General features: G+C 57.0%; 23 non-coding genes and 5 pseudogenes across 23 annotated transcripts; all 28 read right to left on the bottom strand.

The window, feature by feature from the left end:
- Positions 1 to 344: 344 nt before the first annotated feature.
- LOC140414302 (5S ribosomal RNA) lies at positions 345 to 463 on the bottom strand. Its single transcript, XR_011943440.1, has one exon. It is a non-coding gene; the product is annotated as a 5S ribosomal RNA (ribosomal RNA).
- Positions 464 to 1,157: 694 nt separating this feature from the next.
- Positions 1,158 to 1,276, bottom strand: LOC140412446 (5S ribosomal RNA). Its single transcript, XR_011941641.1, has one exon. It is a non-coding gene; the product is annotated as a 5S ribosomal RNA (ribosomal RNA).
- A 694-nt stretch (positions 1,277 to 1,970) lies between these two features.
- Positions 1,971 to 2,089, bottom strand: LOC140412435 (5S ribosomal RNA). The gene has a single exon (XR_011941630.1). It is a non-coding gene; the product is annotated as a 5S ribosomal RNA (ribosomal RNA).
- Positions 2,090 to 2,779: 690 nt separating this feature from the next.
- LOC140415620 (5S ribosomal RNA) lies at positions 2,780 to 2,898 on the bottom strand (annotated as a pseudogene).
- Positions 2,899 to 3,588: 690 nt separating this feature from the next.
- Positions 3,589 to 3,708, bottom strand: LOC140415665 (5S ribosomal RNA; annotated as a pseudogene).
- A 690-nt stretch (positions 3,709 to 4,398) lies between these two features.
- LOC140415256 (5S ribosomal RNA) lies at positions 4,399 to 4,517 on the bottom strand. The gene has a single exon (XR_011944371.1). It is a non-coding gene; the product is annotated as a 5S ribosomal RNA (ribosomal RNA).
- Positions 4,518 to 5,211: 694 nt separating this feature from the next.
- Positions 5,212 to 5,330, bottom strand: LOC140412423 (5S ribosomal RNA). Its single transcript, XR_011941618.1, has one exon. It is a non-coding gene; the product is annotated as a 5S ribosomal RNA (ribosomal RNA).
- A 694-nt stretch (positions 5,331 to 6,024) lies between these two features.
- On the bottom strand, positions 6,025 to 6,143 carry LOC140412412 (5S ribosomal RNA). The gene has a single exon (XR_011941607.1). It is a non-coding gene; the product is annotated as a 5S ribosomal RNA (ribosomal RNA).
- A 690-nt stretch (positions 6,144 to 6,833) lies between these two features.
- LOC140412400 (5S ribosomal RNA) lies at positions 6,834 to 6,952 on the bottom strand. The gene has a single exon (XR_011941596.1). It is a non-coding gene; the product is annotated as a 5S ribosomal RNA (ribosomal RNA).
- Positions 6,953 to 7,646: 694 nt separating this feature from the next.
- On the bottom strand, positions 7,647 to 7,765 carry LOC140412388 (5S ribosomal RNA). The gene has a single exon (XR_011941585.1). It is a non-coding gene; the product is annotated as a 5S ribosomal RNA (ribosomal RNA).
- A 690-nt stretch (positions 7,766 to 8,455) lies between these two features.
- LOC140412376 (5S ribosomal RNA) lies at positions 8,456 to 8,574 on the bottom strand. Its single transcript, XR_011941574.1, has one exon. It is a non-coding gene; the product is annotated as a 5S ribosomal RNA (ribosomal RNA).
- A 694-nt stretch (positions 8,575 to 9,268) lies between these two features.
- Positions 9,269 to 9,387, bottom strand: LOC140412365 (5S ribosomal RNA). The gene has a single exon (XR_011941563.1). It is a non-coding gene; the product is annotated as a 5S ribosomal RNA (ribosomal RNA).
- Positions 9,388 to 10,077: 690 nt separating this feature from the next.
- Positions 10,078 to 10,196, bottom strand: LOC140413300 (5S ribosomal RNA). The gene has a single exon (XR_011942473.1). It is a non-coding gene; the product is annotated as a 5S ribosomal RNA (ribosomal RNA).
- A 690-nt stretch (positions 10,197 to 10,886) lies between these two features.
- Positions 10,887 to 11,005, bottom strand: LOC140415507 (5S ribosomal RNA; annotated as a pseudogene).
- Positions 11,006 to 11,699: 694 nt separating this feature from the next.
- LOC140415592 (5S ribosomal RNA) lies at positions 11,700 to 11,819 on the bottom strand (annotated as a pseudogene).
- A 694-nt stretch (positions 11,820 to 12,513) lies between these two features.
- On the bottom strand, positions 12,514 to 12,632 carry LOC140413359 (5S ribosomal RNA). Its single transcript, XR_011942531.1, has one exon. It is a non-coding gene; the product is annotated as a 5S ribosomal RNA (ribosomal RNA).
- Positions 12,633 to 13,326: 694 nt separating this feature from the next.
- Positions 13,327 to 13,445, bottom strand: LOC140412353 (5S ribosomal RNA). The gene has a single exon (XR_011941552.1). It is a non-coding gene; the product is annotated as a 5S ribosomal RNA (ribosomal RNA).
- A 690-nt stretch (positions 13,446 to 14,135) lies between these two features.
- LOC140415586 (5S ribosomal RNA) lies at positions 14,136 to 14,254 on the bottom strand (annotated as a pseudogene).
- Positions 14,255 to 14,944: 690 nt separating this feature from the next.
- LOC140412342 (5S ribosomal RNA) lies at positions 14,945 to 15,063 on the bottom strand. The gene has a single exon (XR_011941541.1). It is a non-coding gene; the product is annotated as a 5S ribosomal RNA (ribosomal RNA).
- Positions 15,064 to 15,753: 690 nt separating this feature from the next.
- Positions 15,754 to 15,872, bottom strand: LOC140415217 (5S ribosomal RNA). The gene has a single exon (XR_011944332.1). It is a non-coding gene; the product is annotated as a 5S ribosomal RNA (ribosomal RNA).
- Positions 15,873 to 16,566: 694 nt separating this feature from the next.
- On the bottom strand, positions 16,567 to 16,685 carry LOC140412331 (5S ribosomal RNA). The gene has a single exon (XR_011941530.1). It is a non-coding gene; the product is annotated as a 5S ribosomal RNA (ribosomal RNA).
- Positions 16,686 to 17,735: 1,050 nt separating this feature from the next.
- LOC140412320 (5S ribosomal RNA) lies at positions 17,736 to 17,854 on the bottom strand. Its single transcript, XR_011941519.1, has one exon. It is a non-coding gene; the product is annotated as a 5S ribosomal RNA (ribosomal RNA).
- A 690-nt stretch (positions 17,855 to 18,544) lies between these two features.
- On the bottom strand, positions 18,545 to 18,663 carry LOC140415255 (5S ribosomal RNA). The gene has a single exon (XR_011944370.1). It is a non-coding gene; the product is annotated as a 5S ribosomal RNA (ribosomal RNA).
- A 694-nt stretch (positions 18,664 to 19,357) lies between these two features.
- Positions 19,358 to 19,476, bottom strand: LOC140412308 (5S ribosomal RNA). Its single transcript, XR_011941507.1, has one exon. It is a non-coding gene; the product is annotated as a 5S ribosomal RNA (ribosomal RNA).
- Positions 19,477 to 20,170: 694 nt separating this feature from the next.
- On the bottom strand, positions 20,171 to 20,289 carry LOC140413505 (5S ribosomal RNA). The gene has a single exon (XR_011942672.1). It is a non-coding gene; the product is annotated as a 5S ribosomal RNA (ribosomal RNA).
- Positions 20,290 to 21,339: 1,050 nt separating this feature from the next.
- On the bottom strand, positions 21,340 to 21,458 carry LOC140412297 (5S ribosomal RNA). Its single transcript, XR_011941496.1, has one exon. It is a non-coding gene; the product is annotated as a 5S ribosomal RNA (ribosomal RNA).
- Positions 21,459 to 22,148: 690 nt separating this feature from the next.
- LOC140415254 (5S ribosomal RNA) lies at positions 22,149 to 22,267 on the bottom strand. Its single transcript, XR_011944369.1, has one exon. It is a non-coding gene; the product is annotated as a 5S ribosomal RNA (ribosomal RNA).
- A 694-nt stretch (positions 22,268 to 22,961) lies between these two features.
- On the bottom strand, positions 22,962 to 23,080 carry LOC140412285 (5S ribosomal RNA). Its single transcript, XR_011941485.1, has one exon. It is a non-coding gene; the product is annotated as a 5S ribosomal RNA (ribosomal RNA).
- Positions 23,081 to 23,532: the final 452 nt, after the last annotated feature.

The raw sequence follows: 23,532 nt of genomic DNA, 5'->3' as shown, positions 1-23,532 counted from the left end.
AGCTCTCTCTTCCTTCGCTTTCCACACCAGCCCCAATGCCACAACTTGCATTCATGCGGCGCCTTCAGGCTAGGAGAGAGAACGTCCTGCCGACACACTGGCTTGCGGCCACACGGGCCAGCTGGCGTGCCCATCAAAGTGCAGCACGCCAAGGCACACAACCGTGCTGCGTTGCAAAGGCCCGGCAAAGCTGCAGCAGCTGAATGGCCCGACCAAGCCGCCTGCCTGAGTTGAGCCCGCAGGCAAGTGTTGGGAGGAATGGCGAGGACGCAGAGAGCAGCAAAAGGTTGGCCTGCCTCTGGTGTGGAGAGTGCTTGGCGTGAGCAGTCTCTGCTGGCCGCAAAAGCCTACTGCACTTGGTATTCCCAGGCGGTCTCCCATCCAAGTACTAACCAGGCCTGAGTCTGCTTAGCTTCCGAGATCAGACGAGATCGGGCGTTTTCAGACTAGTATGGCCGTAGGCATCTGCAGCACCGTCTTCTCGCCTATTCAAGCTGGCCACCCTAGCACCCTCGCCACTTCTTCTTTCCGGTTGTTTTCAATTTTTTCTCTCTCTTTTTCTACTTCTACTTCTACTTCTCCTCCTCTTTCTCTCCTTCACCTGCTAATTCTAGCCTATATGCCTGATACGCGCTCCCCTTCATGCCGTCCCCACCTAGCTCTCTTTTTTCTTCTCCACCTCCCCAAGGAAAACTGCAAGCCCCGCCCATCTCACACCAGCCTGCCGCCTGCACGCTGCTGCCTTTCCACATTGCAACGCTGCGCACTTCTCTCAGCACAGCCAGCACAAGGGTCAGGCAGGCAATGCAAGCCAGCTCTCTCTTCCTTCGCTTTCCACACCAGCCCCAATGCCACAACTTGCATTCATGCGGCGCCTTCAGGCTAGGAGAGAGAACGTCCTGCCGACACACTGGCTTGCGGCCACACGGGCCAGCTGGCGTGCCCATCAAAGTGCAGCACGCCAAGGCACACAACCGTGCTGCGTTGCAAAGGCCCGGCAAAGCTGCAGCAGCTGAATGGCCCGACCAAGCCGCCTGCCTGAGTTGAGCCCGCAGGCAAGTGTTGGGAGGAATGGCGAGGACGCAGAGAGCAGCAAAAGGTTGGCCTGCCTCTGGTGTGGAGAGTGCTTGGCGTGAGCAGTCTCTGCTGGCCGCAAAAGCCTACTGCACCTGGTATTCCCAGGCGGTCTCCCATCCAAGTACTAACCAGGCCTGAGTCTGCTTAGCTTCCGAGATCAGACGAGATCGGGCGTTTTCAGACTAGTATGGCCGTAGGCATCTGCAGCACCGTCTTCTCGCCTATTCAAGCTGGCCACCCTAGCACCCTCGCCACTTCTTCTTTCCGGTTGTTTTCAATTTTTTCTCTCTCTTTTTCTACTTCTACTTCTACTTCTCCTCCTCTTTCTCTCCTTCTCCTGCTAATTCTAGCCTATATGCCTGATACTCGCTCCCCTTCATGCCGTCCCCACCTAGCTCTCTTTTTTCTTCTCCACCTCCCCAAGGAAAACTGCAAGCCCCGCCCACCTCACACCAGCCTGCCGCCTGCACGCTGCTGCCTTTCCACATTGCAACGCTGCGCACTTCTCTCAGCACAGCCAGCACAAGGGTCAGGCAGGCAATGCAAGCCAGCTCTCTCTTCCTTCGCTTTCCACACCAGCCCCAATGCCACAACTTGCATTCATGCGGCGCCTTCAGGCTAGGAGAGAGAACGTCCTGCCGACACACTGGCTTGCGGCCACACGGGCCAGCTGGCGTGCCCATCAAAGTGCAGCACGCCAAGGCACACAACCGTGCTGCGTTGCAAAGGCCCGGCAAAGCTGCAGCAGCTGAATGGCCCGACCAAGCCGCCTGCCTGAGTTGAGCCCGCAGGCAAGTGTTGGGAGGAATGGCGAGGACGCAGAGAGCAGCAAAAGGTTGGCCTGCCTCTGGTGTGGAGAGTGCTTGGCGTGAGCAGTCACTGCTGGCCGCAAAAGCCTACTGCACCTGGTATTCCCAGGCGGTCTCCCATCCAAGTACTAACCAGGCCTGAGTCTGCTTAGCTTCCGAGATCAGACGAGATCGGGCGTTTTCAGACTAGTATGGCCGTAGGCATCTGCAGCACCGTCTTCTCGCCTATTCAAGCTGGCCACCCTAGCACCCTCGCCACTTCTTCTTTCCGGTTGTTTTCAATTTTTTCTCTCTCTTTTTCTACTTCTACTTCTACTTCTCCTCCTCTTTCTCTCCTTCTCCTGCTAATTCTAGCCTATATGCCTGATACTCGCTCCCCTTCATGCCGTCCCCACCTAGCTCTCTTTTTTCTTCTCCACCTCCCCAAGGAAAACTGCAAGCCCCGCCCACCTCACACCAGCCTGCCGCCTGCACGCTGCTGCCTTTCCACATTGCAACGCTGTGCACTTCTCTCAGCACAGCCAGCACAAGGGTCAGGCAGGCAATGCAAGCCAGCTCTCTCTTCCTTCGCTTTCCACACCAGCCCCAATGCCACAACTTGCATTCATGCGGCGCCTTCAGGCTAGGAGAACGTCCTGCCGACACACTGGCTTGCGGCCACACGGGCCAGCTGGCGGGCCCATCAAAGTGCAGCACGCCAAGGCAACCAACCGTGCTGCGTTGCAAAGGTCCGGCAAAGCTGCAGCAGCTGAATGGCCCGACCAAGCCGCCTGCCTGAGTTGAGCCCGCAGGCAAGTGTTGGGAGGAATGGCGAGGACGCAGAGAGCAGCAAAAGGTTGGCCTGCCTCTGGTGTGGAGAGTGCTTGGCGTGAGCAGTCTCTGCTGGCCGCAAAAGCCTACTGCACCTGGTATTCCCAGCCGGTCTCCCATCCAATTACTAACCAGACCTGAGTCTGCTTAGCTTCCGAGATCAGACGAGATAGGGCGTTTTCAGACTAGCATGGCCATAGGCATCTGCAGCACCGTCTTCTCGCCTATTCAAGCTGGCCACCCTAGCACCCTCGCCACTTCTTCTTTCCGGTTGTTTTCAATTTTTTCTCTCTCTTTTTCTACTTCTACTTCTACTTCTCCTCCTCTTTCTCTCCTTCTCCTGCTAATTCTAGCCTATATGCCTGATACTCGCTCCCCTTCATGCCGTCCCCACCTAGCTCTCTTTTTTCTTCTCCACCTCCCCAAGGAAAACTGCAAGCCCCGCCCACCTCACACCAGCCTGCCGCCTGCACGCTGCTGCCTTTCCACATTGCAACGCTGCGCACTTCTCTCAGCACAGCCAGCACAAGGGTCAGGCAGGCAATGCAAGCCAGCTCTCTCTTCCTTCGCTTTCCACACCAGCCCCAATGCCACAACTTGCATTCATGCGGCGCCTTCAGGCTAGGAGAACGTCCTGCCGACACACTGGCTTGCGGCCACACGGGCCAGCTGGCGGGCCCATCAAAGTGCAGCACGCCAAGGCAACCAACCGTGCTGCGTTGCAAAGGTCCGGCAAAGCTGCAGCAGCTGAATGGCCCGACCAAGCCGCCTGCCTGAGTTGAGCCCGCAGGCAAGTGTTGGGAGGAATGGCGAGGACGCAGAGAGCAGCAAAAGGTTGGCCTGCCTCTGGTGTGGAGAGTGCTTGGCGTGAGCAGTCTCTGCTGGCCGCAAAAGCCTACTGCACCTGGTATTCCCAGGCGGTCTCCCATCCAATTACTAACCAGACCTGAGTCTGCTTAGCTTCCTGAGATCAGACGAGATAGGGCGTTTTCAGACTAGCATGGCCATAGGCATCTGCAGCACCGTCTTCTCACCTATTCAAGCTGGCCACGCTAGCACCCTCGCAACTTCTTCTTTCCGGTTGTTTTCAATTTTTTCTCTCTCTTTTTCTACTTCTACTTCTACTTCTCCTCCTCTTTCTCTCCTTCTCCTGCTAATTCTAGCCTATATGCCTGATACTCGCTCCCCTTCATGCCGTCCCCACCTAGCTCTCTTTTTTCTTCTCCACCTCCCCAAGGAAAACTGCAAGCCCCGCCCACCTCACACCAGCCTGCCGCCTGCACGCTGCTGCCTTTCCACATTGCAACGCTGCGCACTTCTCTCAGCACAGCCAGCACAAGGGTCAGGCAGGCAATGCAAGCCAGCTCTCTCTTCCTTCGCTTTCCACACCAGCCCCAATGCCACAACTTGCATTCATGCGGCGCCTTCAGGCTAGGAGAACGTCCTGCCGACACACTGGCTTGCGGCCACACGGGCCAGCTGGCTGGCCCATCAAAGTGCAGCACGCCAAGGCAACTAACCGTGCTGCGTTGCAAAGGCCCGGCAAAGCTGCAGCAGCTGAATGGCCCGACCAAGCCGCCTGCCTGAGTTGAGCCCGCAGGCAAGTGTTGGGAGGAATGGCGAGGACGCAGAGAGCAGCAAAAGGTTGGCCTGCCTCTGGTGTGGAGAGTGCTTGGCGTGAGCAGTCTCTGCTGGCCGCAAAAGCCTACTGCACCTGGTATTCCCAGGCGGTCTCCCATCCAAGTACTAACCAGGCCTGAGTCTGCTTAGCTTCCGAGATCAGACGAGATCAGGCCTTTTCAGACTAGTATGGCCATAGGCATCTGCAGCACCGTCTTCTCACCTATTCAAGCTGGCCACGCTAGCACCCTCGCCACTTCTTCTTTCCGGTTGTTTTCAATTTTTTCTCTCTCTTTTTCTACTTCTACTTCTACTTCTCCTCCTCTTTCTCTCCTTCACCTGCTAATTCTAGCCTATATGCCTGATACGCGCTCCCCTTCATGCCGTCCCCACCTAGCTCTCTTTTTTCTTCTCCACCTCCCCAAGGAAAACTGCAAGCCCCGCCCATCTCACACCAGCCTGCCGCCTGCACGCTGCTGCCTTTCCACATTGCAACGCTGCGCACTTCTCTCAGCACAGCCAGCACAAGGGTCAGGCAGGCAATGCAAGCCAGCTCTCTCTTCCTTCGCTTTCCACACCAGCCCCAATGCCACAACTTGCATTCATGCGGCGCCTTCAGGCTAGGAGAGAGAACGTCCTGCCGACACACTGGCTTGCGGCCACACGGGCCAGCTGGCGTGCCCATCAAAGTGCAGCACGCCAAGGCACCCAACCGTGCTGCGTTGCAAAGGCCCGGCAAAGCTGCAGCAGCTGAATGGCCCGACCAAGCCGCCTGCCTGAGTTGAGCCCGCAGGCAAGTGTTGGGAGGAATGGCGAGGACGCAGAGAGCAGCAAAAGGTTGGCCTGCCTCTGGTGTGGAGAGTGCTTGGCGTGAGCAGTCTCTGCTGGCCGCAAAAGCCTACTGCACCTGGTATTCCCAGGCGGTCTCCCATCCAAGTACTAACCAGGCCTGAGTCTGCTTAGCTTCCGAGATCAGACGAGATCGGGCGTTTTCAGACTAGTATGGCCGTAGGCATCTGCAGCACCGTCTTCTCGCCTATTCAAGCTGGCCACCCTAGCACCCTCGCCACTTCTTCTTTCCGGTTGTTTTCAATTTTTTCTCTCTCTTTTTCTACTTCTACTTCTACTTCTCCTCCTCTTTCTCTCCTTCTCCTGCTAATTCTAGCCTATATGCCTGATACTCGCTCCCCTTCATGCCGTCCCCACCTAGCTCTCTTTTTTCTTCTCCACCTCCCCAAGGAAAACTGCAAGCCCCGCCCACCTCACACCAGCCTGCCGCCTGCACGCTGCTGCCTTTCCACATTGCAACGCTGCGCACTTCTCTCAGCACAGCCAGCACAAGGGTCAGGCAGGCAATGCAAGCCAGCTCTCTCTTCCTTCGCTTTCCACACCAGCCCCAATGCCACAACTTGCATTCATGCGGCGCCTTCAGGCTAGGAGAGAGAACGTCCTGCCGACACACTGGCTTGCGGCCACACGGGCCAGCTGGCGTGCCCATCAAAGTGCAGCATGCCAAGGCACACAACCGTGCTGCGTTGCAAAGGCCCGGCAAAGCTGCAGCAGCTGAATGGCCCGACCAAGCCGCCTGCCTGAGTTGAGCCCGCAGGCAAGTGTTGGGAGGAATGGCGAGGACGCATAGAGCAGCAAAAGGTTGGCCTGCCTCTGGTGTGGAGAGTGCTTGGCGTGAGCAGTCACTGCTGGCCGCAAAAGCCTACTGCACCTGGTATTCCCAGGCGGTCTCCCATCCAAGTACTAACCAGGCCTGAGTCTGCTTAGCTTCCGAGATCAGACGAGATCGGGCGTTTTCAGACTAGTATGGCCGTAGGCATCTGCAGCACCGTCTTCTCGCCTATTCAAGCTGGCCACCCTAGCACCCTCGCCACTTCTTCTTTCCGGTTGTTTTCAATTTTTTCTCTCTCTTTTTCTACTTCTACTTCTACTTCTCCTCCTCTTTCTCTCCTTCTCCTGCTAATTCTAGCCTATATGCCTGATACTCGCTCCCCTTCATGCCGTCCCCACCTAGCTCTCTTTTTTCTTCTCCACCTCCCCAAGGAAAACTGCAAGCCCCGCCCACCTCACACCAGCCTGCCGCCTGCACGCTGCTGCCTTTCCACATTGCAACGCTGCGCACTTCTCTCAGCACAGCCAGCACAAGGGTCAGGCAGGCAATGCAAGCCAGCTCTCTCTTCCTTCGCTTTCCACACCAGCCCCAATGCCACAACTTGCATTCATGCGGCGCCTTCAGGCTAGGAGAACGTCCTGCCGACACACTGGCTTGCGGCCACACGGGCCAGCTGGCGGGCCCATCAAAGTGCAGCACGCCAAGGCACCCAACCGTGCTGCGTTGCAAAGGCCCGGCAAAGCTGCAGCAGCTGAATGGCCCGACCAAGCCGCCTGCCTGAGTTGAGCCCGCAGGCTAGTGTTGGGAGGAATGGCGAGGACGCAGAGAGCAGCAAAAGGTTGGCCTGCCTCTGGTGTGGAGAGTGCTTGGCGTGAGCAGTCTCTGCTGGCCGCAAAAGCCTACTGCACCTGGTATTCCCAGGCGGTCTCCCATCCAAGTACTAACCAGGCCTGAGTCTGCTTAGCTTCCGAGATCAGACGAGATCGGGCGTTTTCAGACTAGTATGGCCGTAGGCATCTGCAGCACCGTCTTCTCGCCTATTCAAGCTGGTCACCCTAGCACCCTCGCCACTTCTTCTTTCCGGTTGTTTTCAAATTTTTCTCTCTCTTTTTCTACTTCTACTTCTACTTCTCCTCCTCTTTCTCTCCTTCTCCTGCTAATTCTAGCCTATATGCCTGATACTCGCTCCCCTTCATGCCGTCCCCACCTAGCTCTCTTTTTTCTTCTCCACCTCCCCAAGGAAAACTGCAAGCCCCGCCCACCTCACACCAGCCTGCCGCCTGCACGCTGCTGCCTTTCCACATTGCAACGCTGCGCACTTCTCTCAGCACAGCCAGCACAAGGGTCAGGCAGGCAATGCAAGCCAGCTCTCTCTTCCTTCGCTTTCCACACCAGCCCCAATGCCACAACTTGCATTCATGCGGCGCCTTCAGGCTAGGAGAGAGAACGTCCTGCCGACACACTGGCTTGCGGCCACACGGGCCAGCTGGCGTGCCCATCAAAGTGCAGCATGCCAAGGCACACAACCGTGCTGCGTTGCAAAGGCCCGGCAAAGCTGCAGCAGCTGAATGGCCCGACCAAGCCGCCTGCCTGAGTTGAGCCCGCAGGCAAGTGTTGGGAGGAATGGCGAGGACGCATAGAGCAGCAAAAGGTTGGCCTGCCTCTGGTGTGGAGAGTGCTTGGCGTGAGCAGTCACTGCTGGCCGCAAAAGCCTACTGCACCTGGTATTCCCAGGCGGTCTCCCATCCAAGTACTAACCAGGCCTGAGTCTGCTTAGCTTCCGAGATCAGACGAGATCGGGCGTTTTCAGACTAGTATGGCCGTAGGCATCTGCAGCACCGTCTTCTCGCCTATTCAAGCTGGCCACCCTAGCACCCTCGCCACTTCTTCTTTCCGGTTGTTTTCAATTTTTTCTCTCTCTTTTTCTACTTCTACTTCTACTTCTCCTCCTCTTTCTCTCCTTCTCCTGCTAATTCTAGCCTATATGCCTGATACTCGCTCCCCTTCATGCCGTCCCCACCTAGCTCTCTTTTTTCTTCTCCACCTCCCCAAGGAAAACTGCAAGCCCCGCCCACCTCACACCAGCCTGCCGCCTGCACGCTGCTGCCTTTCCACATTGCAACGCTGCGCACTTCTCTCAGCACAGCCAGCACAAGGGTCAGGCAGGCAATGCAAGCCAGCTCTCTCTTCCTTCGCTTTCCACACCAGCCCCAATGCCACAACTTGCATTCATGCGGCGCCTTCAGGCTAGGAGAACGTCCTGCCGACACACTGGCTTGCGGCCACACGGGCCAGCTGGCGGGCCCATCAAAGTGCAGCACGCCAAGGCACCCAACCGTGCTGCGTTGCAAAGGCCCGGCAAAGCTGCAGCAGCTGAATGGCCCGACCAAGCCGCCTGCCTGAGTTGAGCCCGCAGGCTAGTGTTGGGAGGAATGGCGAGGACGCAGAGAGCAGCAAAAGGTTGGCCTGCCTCTGGTGTGGAGAGTGCTTGGCGTGAGCAGTCTCTGCTGGCCGCAAAAGCCTACTGCACCTGGTATTCCCAGGCGGTCTCCCATCCAAGTACTAACCAGGCCTGAGTCTGCTTAGCTTCCGAGATCAGACGAGATCGGGCGTTTTCAGACTAGTATGGCCGTAGGCATCTGCAGCACCGTCTTCTCGCCTATTCAAGCTGGTCACCCTAGCACCCTCGCCACTTCTTCTTTCCGGTTGTTTTCAAATTTTTCTCTCTCTTTTTCTACTTCTACTTCTACTTCTCCTCCTCTTTCTCTCCTTCTCCTGCTAATTCTAGCCTATATGCCTGATACTCGCTCCCCTTCATGCCATCCCCACCGAGCTCTCTTTTTTCTTCTCCACCTCCTCAAGGAAAACTGCAAGCCCCGCCTACCTCACACCAGCCTGCCGCCTGCACGCTGCTGCCTTTCCACATTGCAACGCTGCGCACTTCTCTCAGCACAGCCAGCACAAGGGTCAGGCAGGCAATGCAAGCCAGCTCTCTCTTCCTTCGCTTTCCACACCAGCCCCAATGCCACAACTTGCATTCATGCGGCGCCTTCAGGCTAGGAGAGAGAACGTCCTGCCGACACACTGGCTTGCGGCCACACGGGCCAGCTGGCGTGCCCATCAAAGTGCAGCACGCCAAGGCACACAACCGTGCTGCGTTGCAAAGGCCCGGCAAAGCTGCAGCAGCTGAATGGCCCGACCAAGCCGCCTGCCTGAGTTGAGCCCGCAGGCAAGTGTTGGGAGGAATGGCGAGGACGCAGAGAGCAGCAAAAGGTTGGCCTGCCTCTGGTGTGGAGAGTGCTTGGCGTGAGCAGTCACTGCTGGCCGCAAAAGCCTACTGCACCTGGTATTCCCAGGCGGTCTCCCATCCAAGTACTAACCAGGCCTGAGTCTGCTTAGCTTCCGAGATCAGACGAGATCGGGCGTTTTCAGACTAGTATGGCCGTAGGCATCTGCAGCACCGTCTTCTCGCCTATTCAAGCTGGCCACCCTAGCACCCTCGCCACTTCTTCTTTCCGGTTGTTTTCAATTTTTTCTCTCTCTTTTTCTACTTCTACTTCTACTTCTCCTCCTCTTTCTCTCCTTCTCCTGCTAATTCTAGCCTATATGCCTGATACTCGCTCCCCTTCATGCCGTCCCCACCTAGCTCTCTTTTTTCTTCTCCACCTCCCCAAGGAAAACTGCAAGCCCCGCCCACCTCACACCAGCCTGCCGCCTGCACGCTGCTGCCTTTCCACATTGCAACGCTGCGCACTTCTCTCAGCACAGCCAGCACAAGGGTCAGGCAGGCAATGCAAGCCAGCTCTCTCTTCCTTCGCTTTCCACACCAGCCCCAATGCCACAACTTGCATTCATACGGCGCCTTCAGGCTAGGAGAACGTCCTGCCGACACACTGGCTTGCGGCCACACGGGCCAGCTGGCGGGCCCATCAAAGTGCAGCACGCCAAGGCACCCAACCGTGCTGCGTTGCAAAGGCCCGGCAAAGCTGCAGCAGCTGAATGGCCCGACCAAGCCGCCTGCCTGAGTTGAGCCCGCAGGCAAGTGTTGGGAGGAATGGCGAGGACGCAGAGAGCAGCAAAAGGTTGGCCTGCCTCTGGTGTGGAGAGTGCTTGGCGTGAGCAGTCTCTGCTGGCCGCAAAAGCCTACTGCACCTGGTATTCCCAGGCGGTCTCCCATCCAAGTACTAACCAGGCCTGAGTCTGCTTAGCTTCCGAGATCAGACGAGATCGGGCGTTTTCAGACTAGTATGGCCGTAGACATCTGCAGCACCGTCTTCTCGCCTATTCAAGTTGGCCACCCTAGCACCCTCGCCACTTCTTCTTTCCGGTTGTTTTCAATTTTTTCTCTCTCTTTTTCTACTTCTACTTCTACTTCTCCTCCTCTTTCTCTCCTTCTCCTGCTAATTCTAGCCTATATGCCTGATACTCGCTCCCCTTCATGCCGTCCCCACCTAGCTCTCTTTTTTCTTCTCCACCTCCCCAAGGAAAACTGCAAGCCCCGCCCACCTCACACCAGCCTGCCGCCTGCACGCTGCTGCCTTTCCACATTGCAACGCTGCGCACTTCTCTCAGCACAGCCAGCACAAGGGTCAGGCAGGCAATGCAAGCCAGCTCTCTCTTCCTTCGCTTTCCACACCAGCCCCAATGCCACAACTTGCATTCATGCGGCGCCTTCAGGCTAGGAGAACGTCCTGCCGACACACTGGCTTGCGGCCACACGGGCCAGCTGGCGGGCCCATCAAAGTGCAGCACGCCAGGGCAACTAACCGTGCTGCGTTGCAAAGGCCCGGCAAAGCTGCAGCAGCTGAATGGCCCGACCAAGCCGCCTGCCTGAGTTGAGCCCGCAGGCAAGTGTTGGGAGGAATGGCGAGGACGCAGAGAGCAGCAAAAGGTTGGCCTGCCTCTGGTGTGGAGAGTGCTTGGCGTGAGCAGTCTCTGCTGGCCGCAAAAGCCTACTGCACCTGGTATTCCCAGGCTGTCTCCCATCCAAGTACTAACCAGGCCTGAGTCTGCTTAGCTTCCGAGATCAGACGAGATCAGGCCTTTTCAGACTAGTATGGCCGTAGACATCTGCAGCACCGTCTTCTCGCCTATTCAAGTTGGCCACCCTAGCACCCTCGCCACTTCTTCTTTCCGGTTGTTTTCAATTTTTTCTCTCTCTTTTTCTACTTCTACTTCTACTTCTCCTCCTCTTTCTCTCCTTCACCTGCTAATTCTAGCCTATATGCCTGATACGCGCTCCCCTTCATGCCGTCCCCACCTAGCTCTCTTTTTTCTTCTCCACCTCCCCAAGGAAAACTGCAAGCCCCGCCCATCTCACACCAGTCTGCCGCCTGCACGCTGCTGCCTTTCCACATTGCAACGCTGCGCACTTCTCTCAGCACAGCCAGCACAAGGGTCAGGCAGGCAATGCAAGCCAGCTCTCTCTTCCTTCGCTTTCCACACCAGCCCCAATGCCACAACTTGCATTCATGCGGCGCCTTCAGGCTAGGAGAGAGAACGTCCTGCCGACACACTGGCTTGCGGCCACACGGGCCAGCTGGCGTGCCCATCAAAGTGCAGCACGCCAAGGCACCCAACCGTGCTGCGTTGCAAAGGCCCGGCAAAGCTGCAGCAGCTGAATGGCCCGACCAAGCCGCCTGCCTGAGTTGAGCCCGCAGGCAAGTGTTGGGAGGAATGGCGAGGACGCAGAGAGCAGCAAAAGGTTGGCCTGCCTCTGGTGTGGAGAGTGCTTGGCGTGAGCAGTCTCTGCTGGCCGCAAAAGCCTACTGCACCTGGTATTCCCAGGCGGTCTCCCATCCAAGTACTAACCAGGCCTGAGTCTGCTTAGCTTCACGAGATCAGACGAGATCAGGCCTTTTCAGACTAGTAAGGCCATAGGCATCTGCAGCACCGTCTTCTCACCTATTCAAGCTGGCCACGCTAGCACCCTCGCCACTTCTTCTTTCCGGTTGTTTTCAATTTTTTCTCTCTCTTTTTCTACTTCTACTTCTACTTCTCCTCCTCTTTCTCTCCTTCACCTGCTAATTCTAGCCTATATGCCTGATACGCGCTCCCCTTCATGCCGTCCCCACCTAGCTCTCTTTTTTCTTCTCCACCTCCCCAAGGAAAACTGCAAGCCCCGCCCATCTCACACCAGTCTGCCGCCTGCACGCTGCTGCCTTTCCACATTGCAACGCTGCGCACTTCTCTCAGCACAGCCAGCACAAGGGTCAGGCAGGCAATGCAAGCCAGCTCTCTCTTCCTTCGCTTTCCACACCAGCCCCAATGCCACAACTTGCATTCATGCGGCGCCTTCAGGCTAGGAGAGAGAACGTCCTGCCGACACACTGGCTTGCGGCCACACGGGCCAGCTGGCGTGCCCATCAAAGTGCAGCACGCCAAGGCACCCAACCGTGCTGCGTTGCAAAGGCCCGGCAAAGCTGCAGCAGCTGAATGGCCCGACCAAGCCGCCTGCCTGAGTTGAGCCCGCAGGCAAGTGTTGGGAGGAATGGCGAGGACGCAGAGAGCAGCAAAAGGTTGGCCTGCCTCTGGTGTGGAGAGTGCTTGGCGTGAGCAGTCTCTGCTGGCCGCAAAAGCCTACTGCACCTGGTATTCCCAGGCGGTCTCCCATCCAAGTACTAACCAGGCCTGAGTCTGCTTAGCTTCCGAGATCAGACGAGATCGGGCGTTTTCAGACTAGTATGGCCGCAGGCATCTGCAGCACCGTCTTCTCGCCTATTCAAGCTGGCCACCCTAGCACCCTCGCCACTTCTTCTTTCCGGTTGTTTTCAATTTTTTCTCTCTCTTTTTCTACTTCTACTTCTACTTCTCCTCCTCTTTCTCTCCTTCTCCTGCTAATTCTAGCCTATATGCCTGATACTAGCTCCCCTTCATGCCGTCCCCACCTAGCTCTCTTTTTTCTTCTCCACCTCCCCAAGGAAAACTGCAAGCCCCGCCCACCTCACACCAGCCTGCCGCCTGCACGCTGCTGCCTTTCCACATTGCAACGCTGCGCACTTCTCTCAGCACAGCCAGCACAAGGGTCAGGCAGGCAATGCAAGCCAGCTCTCTCTTCCTTCGCTTTCCACACCAGCCCCAATGCCACAACTTGCATTCATGCGGCGCCTTCAGGCTAGGAGAGAGAACGTCCTGCCGACACACTGGCTTGCGGCCACACGGGCCAGCTGGCGTGCCCATCAAAGTGCAGCACGCCAAGGCACCCAACCGTGCTGCGTTGCAAAGGCCCGGCAAAGCTGCAGCAGCTGAATGGCCCGACCAAGCCGCCTGCCTGAGTTGAGCCCGCAGGCAAGTGTTGGGAGGAATGGCGAGGACGCAGAGAGCAGCAAAAGGTTGGCCTGCCTCTGGTGTGGAGAGTGCTTGGCGTGAGCAGTCACTGCTGGCCGCAAAAGCCTACTGCACCTGGTATTCCCAGGCGGTCTCCCATCCAAGTACTAACCAGGCCTGAGTCTGCTTAGCTTCCGAGATCAGACGAGATCGGGCGTTTTCAGACTAGTATGGCCGTAGGCATCTGCGACACCGTCTTCTCGCCTATTCAAGCTGGCCACCCTAGCACCCTCGCCACTTCTTCTTTCCGGTTGTTTTCAATTTTTTCTCTCTCTTTTTCTACTTCTACTTCTACTTCTCCTCCTCTTTCTCTCCTTCTCCTGCTAATTCTAGCCTATATGCCTGATACTCGCTCCCCTTCATGCCGTCCCCACCTAGCTCTCTTTTTTCTTCTCCACCTCCCCAAGGAAAACTGCAAGCCCCGCCCACCTCACACCAGCCTGCCGCCTGCACGCTGCTGCCTTTCCACATTGCAACGCTGCGCACTTCTCTCAGCACAGCCAGCACAAGGGTCAGGCAGGCAATGCAAGCCAGCTCTCTCTTCCTTCGCTTTCCACACCAGCCCCAATGCCACAACTTGCATTCATGCGGCGCCTTCAGGCTAGGAGAACGTCCTGCCGACACACTGGCTTGCGGCCACACGGGCCAGCTGGCGGGCCCATCAAAGTGCAGCACGCCAAGGCAACCAACCGTGCTGCGTTGCAAAGGTCCGGCAAAGCTGCAGCAGCTGAATGGCCCGACCAAGCCGCCTGCCTGAGTTGAGCCCGCAGGCAAGTGTTGGGAGGAATGGCGAGGACGCAGAGAGCAGCAAAAGGTTGGCCTGCCTCTGGTGTGGAGAGTGCTTGGCGTGAGCAGTCTCTGCTGGCCGCAAAAGCCTACTGCACCTGGTATTCCCAGGCGGTCTCCCATCCAATTACTAACCAGACCTGAGTCTGCTTAGCTTCCGAGATCAGACGAGATAGGGCGTTTTCAGACTAGCATGGCCATAGGCATCTGCAGCACCGTCTTCTCACCTATTCAAGCTGGCCACGCTAGCACCCTCGCAACTTCTTCTTTCCGGTTGTTTTCAATTTTTTCTCTCTCTTTTTCTACTTCTACTTCTACTTCTCCTCCTCTTTCTCTCCTTCTCCTGCTAATTCTAGCCTATATGCCTGATACTCGCTCCCCTTCATGCCGTCCCCACCTAGCTCTCTTTTTTCTTCTCCACCTCCCCAAGGAAAACTGCAAGCCCCGCCCACCTCACACCAGCCTGCCGCCTGCACGCTGCTGCCTTTCCACATTGCAACGCTGCGCACTTCTCTCAGCACAGCCAGCACAAGGGTCAGGCAGGCAATGCAAGCCAGCTCTCTCTTCCTTCGCTTTCCACACCAGCCCCAATGCCACAACTTGCATTCATGCGGCGCCTTCAGGCTAGGAGAACGTCCTGCCGACACACTGGCTTGCGGCCACACGGGCCAGCTGGCTGGCCCATCAAAGTGCAGCACGCCAAGGCAACTAACCGTGCTGCGTTGCAAAGGCCCGGCAAAGCTGCAGCAGCTGAATGGCCCGACCAAGCCGCCTGCCTGAGTTGAGCCCGCAGGCAAGTGTTGGGAGGAATGGCGAGGACGCAGAGAGCAGCAAAAGGTTGGCCTGCCTCTGGTGTGGAGAGTGCTTGGCGTGAGCAGTCACTGCTGGCCGCAAAAGCCTACTGCACCTGGTATTCCCAGGCGGTCTCCCATCCAAGTACTAACCAGGCCTGAGTCTGCTTAGCTTCCGAGATCAGACGAGATCGGGCGTTTTCAGACTAGTATGGCCGTAGGCATCTGCAGCACCGTCTTCTCGCCTATTCAAGCTGGCCACCCTAGCACCCTCGCCACTTCTTCTTTCCGGTTGTTTTCAATTTTTTCTCTCTCTTTTTCTACTTCTACTTCTACTTCTCCTCCTCTTTCTCTCCTTCTCCTGCTAATTCTAGCCTATATGCCTGATACTCGCTCCCCTTCATGCCGTCCCCACCTAGCTCTCTTTTTTCTTCTCCACCTCCCCAAGGAAAACTGCAAGCCCCGCCCACCTCACACCAGCCTGCCGCCTGCACGCTGCTGCCTTTCCACATTGCAACGCTGCGCACTTCTCTCAGCACAGCCAGCACAAGGGTCAGGCAGGCAATGCAAGCCAGCTCTCTCTTCCTTCGCTTTCCACACCAGCCCCAATGCCACAACTTGCATTCATGCGGCGCCTTCAGGCTAGGAGAACGTCCTGCCGACACACTGGCTTGCGGCCACCCGGGCCAGCTGGCGGGCCCATCAAAGTGCAGCACGCCAAGGCACCCAACCGTGCTGCGTTGCAAAGGCCCGGCAAAGCTGCAGCAGCTGAATGGCCCGACCAAGCCGCCTGCCTGAGTTGAGCCCGCAGGCAAGTGTTGGGAGGAATGGCGAGGACGCAGAGAGCAGCAAAAGGTTGGCCTGCCTCTGGTGTGGAGAGTGCTTGGCGTGAGCAGTCTCTGCTGGCCGCAAAAGCCTACTGCACCTGGTATTCCCAGGCGGTCTCCCATCCAAGTACTAACCAGGGCTGAGTCTGCTTAGTTTCCGAGATCAGACGAGATCGGGCGTTTTCAGACTAGTATGGCCGTAGGCATCTGCAGCACCGTCTTCTCGCCTATTCAAGTTGGCCACCCTAGCACCCTCGCCACTTCTTCTTTCCGGTTGTTTTCAATTTTTTCTCTCTCTTTTTCTACTTCTACTTCTACTTCTCCTCCTCTTTCTCTCCTTCTCCTGCTAATTCTAGCCTATATGCCTGATACTCGCTCCCCTTCATGCCGTCCCCACCTAGCTCTCTTTTTTCTTCTCCACCTCCCCAAGGAAAACTGCAAGCCCCGCCCACCTCACACCAGCCTGCCGCCTGCACGCTGCTGCCTTTCCACATTGCAACGCTGCGCACTTCTCTCAGCACAGCCAGCACAAGGGTCAGGCAGGCAATGCAAGCCAGCTCTCTCTTCCTTCGCTTTCCACACCAGCCCCAATGCCACAACTTGCATTCATGCGGCGCCTTCAGGCTAGGAGAGAGAACGTCCTGCCGACACACTGGCTTGCGGCCACACGGGCCAGCTGGCGTGCCCATCAAAGTGCAGCACGCCAAGGCACCCAACCGTGCTGCGTTGCAAAGGCCCGGCAAAGCTGCAGCAGCTGAATGGCCCGACCAAGCCGCCTGCCTGAGTTGAGCCCGCAGGCTAGTGTTGGGAGGAATGGCGAGGACGCAGAGAGCAGCAAAAGGTTGGCCTGCCTCTGGTGTGGAGAGTGCTTGGCGTGAGCAGTCTCTGCTGGCCGCAAAAGCCTACTGCACCTGGTATTCCCAGGCGGTCTCCCATCCAAGTACTAACCAGGCCTGAGTCTGCTTAGCTTCCGAGATCAGACGAGATCGGGCGTTTTCAGACTAGTATGGCCGTAGGCATCTGCAGCACCGTCTTCTCGCCTATTCAAGCTGGCCACCCTAGCACCCTCGCCACTTCTTCTTTCCGGTTGTTTTCAATTTTTTCTCTCTCTTTTTCTACTTCTACTTCTACTTCTCCTCCTCTTTCTCTCCTTCTCCTGCTAATTCTAGCCTATATGCCTGATACTCGCTCCCCTTAATGCCATCCCCACCGAGCTCTCTTTTTTCTTCTCCACCTCCTCAAGGAAAACTGCAAGCCCCGCCTACCTCACACCAGCCTGCCGCCTGCACGCTGCTGCCTTTCCACATTGCAACGCTGCGCACTTCTCTCAGCACAGCCAGCACAAGGGTCAGGCAGGCAATGCAAGCCAGCTCTCTCTTCCTTCGCTTTCCACACCAGCCCCAATGCCACAACTTGCATTCATGCGGCGCCTTCAGGCTAGGAGAGAGAACGTCCTGCCGACACACTGGCTTGCGGCCACACGGGCCAGCTGGCGTGCCCATCAAAGTGCAGCACGCCAAGGCACACAACCGTGCTGCGTTGCAAAGGCCCGGCAAAGCTGCAGCAGCTGAATGGCCCGACCAAGCCGCCTGCCTGAGTTGAGCCCGCAGGCAAGTCACTTCATAGAATTTACAGTGCAGAAGGAGGCCATTCGGCCCATCGAGTCTGCACCGGCTCTTGGAAAGAGCACCCTACCCAAGGTCAACACCGCCACCCTATCCCCATAACCCAGTAAACCCACCCAACACTAAGGGCAATTTTGGACACTAAGGGCAATTTATCACGGCCAATCCACCTAACCTGCACATCTTTGGACTGTGGGAGGAAACCGGAGCACCCGGAGGAAACCCACGCACACACGGGGAGGATGTGCAGACTCCGCACAGACAGTGACCCAAGCCGGAATTGAACCTGGGACCCTGGAGCTGTGAAGCAATTGTGCTATCCGCAAGGCTACCGTGCTGCCCGTAGTGTTGGGAGGAATGGCGAGGACGCAGAGAGCAGCAAAAGGTTGGCCTGCCTCTGGTGTGGAGAGTGCTTGGCGTGAGCAGTCTCTGCTGGCCGCAAAAGCCTACTGCACCTGGTATTCCCAGGCGGTCTCCCATCCAAGTACTAACCAGGCCTGAGTCTGCTTAGCTTCCGAGATCAGACGAGATCGGGCGTTTTCAGACTAGTATGGCCGTAGGCATCTGCAGCACCGTCTTCTCGCCTATTCAAGTTGGCCACCCTAGCACCCTCGCCACTTCTTCTTTCCGGTTGTTTTCAATTTTTTCTCTCTCTTTTTCTACTTCTACTTCTACTTCTCCTCCTCTTTCTCTCCTTCTCCTGCTAATTCTAGCCTATATGCCTGATACTCGCTCCCCTTCATGCCGTCCCCACCTAGCTCTCTTTTTTCTTCTCCACCTCCCCAAGGAAAACTGCAAGCCCCGCCCACCTCACACCAGCCTGCCGCCTGCACGCTGCTGCCTTTCCACATTGCAACGCTGCGCACTTCTCTCAGCACAGCCAGCACAAGGGTCAGGCAGGCAATGCAAGCCAGCTCTCTCTTCCTTCGCTTTCCACACCAGCCCCAATGCCACAACTTGCATTCATGCGGCGCCTTCAGGCTAGGAGAACGTCCTGCCGACACACTGGCTTGCGGCCACACGGGCCAGCTGGCGGGCCCATCAAAGTGCAGCACGCCAAGGCAACTAACCGTGCTGCGTTGCAAAGGCCCGGCAAAGCTGCAGCAGCTGAATGGCCCGACCAAGCCGCCTGCCTGAGTTGAGCCCGCAGGCAAGTGTTGGGAGGAATGGCGAGGACGCAGAGAGCAGCAAAAGGTTGGCCTGCCTCTGGTGTGGAGAGTGCTTGGCGTGAGCAGTCTCTGCTGGCCGCAAAAGCCTACTGCACCTGGTATTCCCAGGCGGTCTCCCATCCAAGTACTAACCAGGCCTGAGTCTGCTTAGCTTCCGAGATCAGACGAGATCAGGCCTTTTCAGACTAGTATGGCCATAGGCATCTGCAGCACCGTCTTCTCACCTATTCAAGCTGGCCACGCTAGCACCCTCACCACTTCTTCTTTCCGGTTGTTTTCAATTTTTTCTCTCTCTTTTTCTACTTCTACTTCTACTTCTCCTCCTCTTTCTCTCCTTCACCTGCTAATTCTAGCCTATATGCCTGATACGCGCTCCCCTTCATGCCGTCCCCACCTAGCTCTCTTTTTTCTTCTCCACCTCCCCAAGGAAAACTGCAAGCCCCGCCCATCTCACACCAGCCTGCCGCCTGCACGCTGCTGCCTTTCCACATTGCAACGCTGCGCACTTCTCTCAGCACAGCCAGCACAAGGGTCAGGCAGGCAATGCAAGCCAGCTCTCTCTTCCTTCGCTTTCCACACCAGCCCCAATGCCACAACTTGCATTCATGCGGCGCCTTCAGGCTAGGAGAGAGAACGTCCTGCCGACACACTGGCTTGCGGCCACACGGGCCAGCTGGCGTGCCCATCAAAGTGCAGCACGCCAAGGCACACAACCGTGCTGCGTTGCAAAGGCCCGGCAAAGCTGCAGCAGCTGAATGGCCCGACCAAGCCGCCTGCCTGAGTTGAGCCCGCAGGCAAGTGTTGGGAGGAATGGCGAGGACGCAGAGAGCAGCAAAAGGTTGGCCTGTCTCTGGTGTGGAGAGTGCTTGGCGTGAGCAGTCTCTGCTGGCCGCAAAAGCCTACTGCACCTGGTATTCCCAGGCGGTCTCCCATCCAAGTACTAACCAGGCCTGAGTCTGCTTAGCTTCCGAGATCAGACGAGATCGGGCGTTTTCAGACTAGTATGGCCGTAGGCATCTGCAGCACCGTCTTCTCGCCTATTCAAGCTGGCCACCCTAGCACCCTCGCCACTTCTTCGTTCCGGTTGTTTTCAATTTTTTCTCTCTCTTTTTCTACTTCTACTTCTACTTCTCCTCCTCTTTCTCTCCTTCTCCTGCTAATTCTAGCCTATATGCCTGATACTCGCTCCCCTTCATGCCGTCCCCACCTAGCTCTCTTTTTTCTTCTCCACCTCCCCAAGGAAAACTGCAAGCCCCGCCCACCTCACACCAGCCTGCCGCCTGCACGCTGCTGCCTTTCCACATTGCAACGCTGCGCACTTCTCTCAGCACAGCCAGCACAAGGGTCAGGCAGGCAATGCAAGCCAGCTCTCTCTTCCTTCGCTTTCCACACCAGCCCCAATGCCACAACTTGCATTCATGCGGCGCCTTCAGGCTAGGAGAGAGAACGTCCTGCCGACACACTGGCTTGCGGCCACACGGGCCAGCTGGCGTGCCCATCAAAGTGCAGCACGCCAAGGCACCCAACCGTGCTGCGTTGCAAAGGCCCGGCAAAGCTGCAGCAGCTGAATGGCCCGACCAAGCCGCCTGCCTGAGTTGAGCCCGCAGGCTAGTGTTGGGAGGAATGGCGAGGACGCAGAGAGCAGCAAAAGGTTGGCCTGCCTCTGGTGTGGAGAGTGCTTGGCGTGAGCAGTCTCTGCTGGCCGCAAAAGCCTACTGCACCTGGTATTCCCAGGCGGTCTCCCATCCAAGTACTAACCAGGCCTGAGTCTGCTTAGCTTCCGAGATCAGACGAGATCAGGCGTTTTCAGACTAGTATGGCCGTAGGCATCTGCAGCACCGTCTTCTCGCCTATTCAAGCTGGCCACCCTAGCACCCTCGCCACTTCTTCTTTCCGGTTGTTTTCAATTTTTTCTCTCTCTTTTTCTACTTCTACTTCTACTTCTCCTCCTCTTTCTCTCCTTCTCCTGCTAATTCTAGCCTATATGCCTGATACTCGCTCCCCTTAATGCCATCCCCACCGAGCTCTCTTTTTTCTTCTCCACCTCCTCAAGGAAAACTGCAAGCCCCGCCTACCTCACACCAGCCTGCCGCCTGCACGCTGCTGCCTTTCCACATTGCAACGCTGCGCACTTCTCTCAGCACAGCCAGCACAAGGGTCAGGCAGGCAATGCAAGCCAGCTCTCTCTTCCTTCGCTTTCCACACCAGCCCCAATGCCACAACTTGCATTCATGCGGCGCCTTCAGGCTAGGAGAGAGAACGTCCTGCCGACACACTGGCTTGCGGCCACACGGGCCAGCTGGCGTGCCCATCAAAGTGCAGCACGCCAAGGCACACAACCGTGCTGCGTTGCAAAGGCCCGGCAAAGCTGCAGCAGCTGAATGGCCCGACCAAGCCGCCTGCCTGAGTTGAGCCCGCAGGCAAGTCACTTCATAGAATTTACAGTGCAGAAGGAGGCCATTCGGCCCATCGACTCTGCACCGGCTCTTGGAAAGAGCACCCTACCCAAGGTCAACACCGCCACCCTATCCCCATAACCCAGTAACCCCACCCAACACTAAGGGCAATTTTGGACACTAAGGGCAATTTATCACGGCCAATCCACCTAACCTGCACATCTTTGGACTGTGGGAGGAAACCGGAGCACCCGGAGGAAACCCACGCACACACGGGGAGGATGTGCAGACTCCGCACAGACAGTGACCCAAGCCGGAATTGAACCTGGGACCCTGGAGCTGTGAAGCAATTGTGCTATCCGCAAGGCTACCGTGCTGCCCGTAGTGTTGGGAGGAATGGCGAGGACGCAGAGAGCAGCAAAAGGTTGGCCTGCCTCTGGTGTGGAGAGTGCTTGGCGTGAGCAGTCTCTGCTGGCCGCAAAAGCCTACTGCACCTGGTATTCCCAGGCGGTCTCCCATCCAAGTACTAACCAGGCCTGAGTCTGCTTAGCTTCCGAGATCAGACGAGATCGGGCGTTTTCAGACTAGTATGGCCGTAGGCATCTGCAGCACCGTCTTCTCGCCTATTCAAGTTGGCCACCCTAGCACCCTCGCCACTTCTTCTTTCCGGTTGTTTTCAATTTTTTCTCTCTCTTTTTCTACTTCTACTTCTACTTCTCCTCCTCTTTCTCTCCTTCTCCTGCTAATTCTAGCCTATATGCCTGATACTCGCTCCCCTTCATGCCGTCCCCACCTAGCTCTCTTTTTTCTTCTCCACCTCCCCAAGGAAAACTGCAAGCCCCGCCCACCTCACACCAGCCTGCCGCCTGCACGCTGCTGCCTTTCCACATTGCAACGCTGCGCACTTCTCTCAGCACAGCCAGCACAAGGGTCAGGCAGGCAATGCAAGCCAGCTCTCTCTTCCTTCGCTTTCCACACCAGCCCCAATGCCACAACTTGCATTCATGCGGCGCCTTCAGGCTAGGAGAACGTCCTGCCGACACACTGGCTTGCGGCCACACGGGCCAGCTGGCGGGCCCATCAAAGTGCAGCACGCCAAGGCAACTAACCGTGCTGCGTTGCAAAGGCCCGGCAAAGCTGCAGCAGCTGAATGGCCCGACCAAGCCGCCTGCCTGAGTTGAGCCCGCAGGCAAGTGTTGGGAGGAATGGCGAGGACGCAGAGAGCAGCAAAAGGTTGGCCTGCCTCTGGTGTGGAGAGTGCTTGGCGTGAGCAGTCTCTGCTGGCCGCAAAAGCCTACTGCACCTGGTATTCCCAGGCGGTCTCCCATCCAAGTACTAACCAGGCCTGAGTCTGCTTAGCTTCCGAGATCAGACGAGATCAGGCCTTTTCAGACTAGTATGGCCATAGGCATCTGCAGCACCGTCTTCTCACCTATTCAAGCTGGCCACGCTAGCACCCTCGCCACTTCTTCTTTCCGGTTGTTTTCAATTTTTTCTCTCTCTTTTTCTACTTCTACTTCTACTTCTCCTCCTCTTTCTCTCCTTCACCTGCTAATTCTAGCCTATATGCCTGATACGCGCTCCCCTTCATGCCGTCCCCACCTAGCTCTCTTTTTTCTTCTCCACCTCCCCAAGGAAAACTGCAAGCCCCGCCCATCTCACACCAGCCTGCCGCCTGCACGCTGCTGCCTTTCCACATTGCAACGCTGCGCACTTCTCTCAGCACAGCCAGCACAAGGGTCAGGCAGGCAATGCAAGCCAGCTCTCTCTTCCTTCGCTTTCCACACCAGCCCCAATGCCACAACTTGCATTCATGCGGCGCCTTCAGGCTAGGAGAGAGAACGTCCTGCCGACACACTGGCTTGCGGCCACACGGGCCAGCTGGCGTGCCCATCAAAGTGCAGCACGCCAAGGCACACAACCGTGCTGCGTTGCAAAGGCCCGGCAAAGCTGCAGCAGCTGAATGGCCCGACCAAGCCGCCTGCCTGAGTTGAGCCCGCAGGCAAGTGTTGGGAGGAATGGCGAGGACGCAGAGAGCAGCAAAAGGTTGGCCTGCCTCTGGTGTGGAGAGTGCTTGGCGTGAGCAGTCTCTGCTGGCCGCAAAAGCCTACTGCACCTGGTATTCCCAGGCGGTCTCCCATCCAAGTACTAACCAGGCCTGAGTCTGCTTAGCTTCCGAGATCAGACGAGATCGGGCGTTTTCAGACTAGTATGGCCGTAGGCATCTGCAGCACCGTCTTCTCGCCTATTCAAGCTGGCCACCCTAGCACCCTCGCCACTTCTTCGTTCCGGTTGTTTTCAATTTTTTCTCTCTCTTTTTCTACTTCTACTTCTACTTCTCCTCCTCTTTCTCTCCTTCTCCTGCTAATTCTAGCCTATATGCCTGATACTCGCTCCCCTTCATGCCGTCCCCACCTAGCTCTCTTTTTTCTTCTCCACCTCCCCAAGGAAAACTGCAAGCCCCGCCCACCTCACACCAGCCTGCCGCCTGCACGCTGCTGCCTTTCCACATTGCAACGCTGCGCACTTCTCTCAGCACAGCCAGCACAAGGGTCAGGCAGGCAATGCAAGCCAGCTCTCTCTTCCTTCGCTTTCCACACCAGCCCCAATGCCACAACTTGCATTCATGCGGCGCCTTCAGGCTAGGAGAGAGAACGTCCTGCCGACACACTGGC

Source organism: Scyliorhinus torazame, chromosome 4 (genome assembly GCF_047496885.1).
Source record: "Scyliorhinus torazame isolate Kashiwa2021f chromosome 4, sScyTor2.1, whole genome shotgun sequence".
NCBI lineage: Eukaryota > Metazoa > Chordata > Chondrichthyes > Carcharhiniformes > Scyliorhinidae > Scyliorhinus > Scyliorhinus torazame.
The sequence above is the reverse complement of the archived record's forward strand: the minus strand, read 5'-3'. Positions and strand labels throughout refer to the sequence as shown.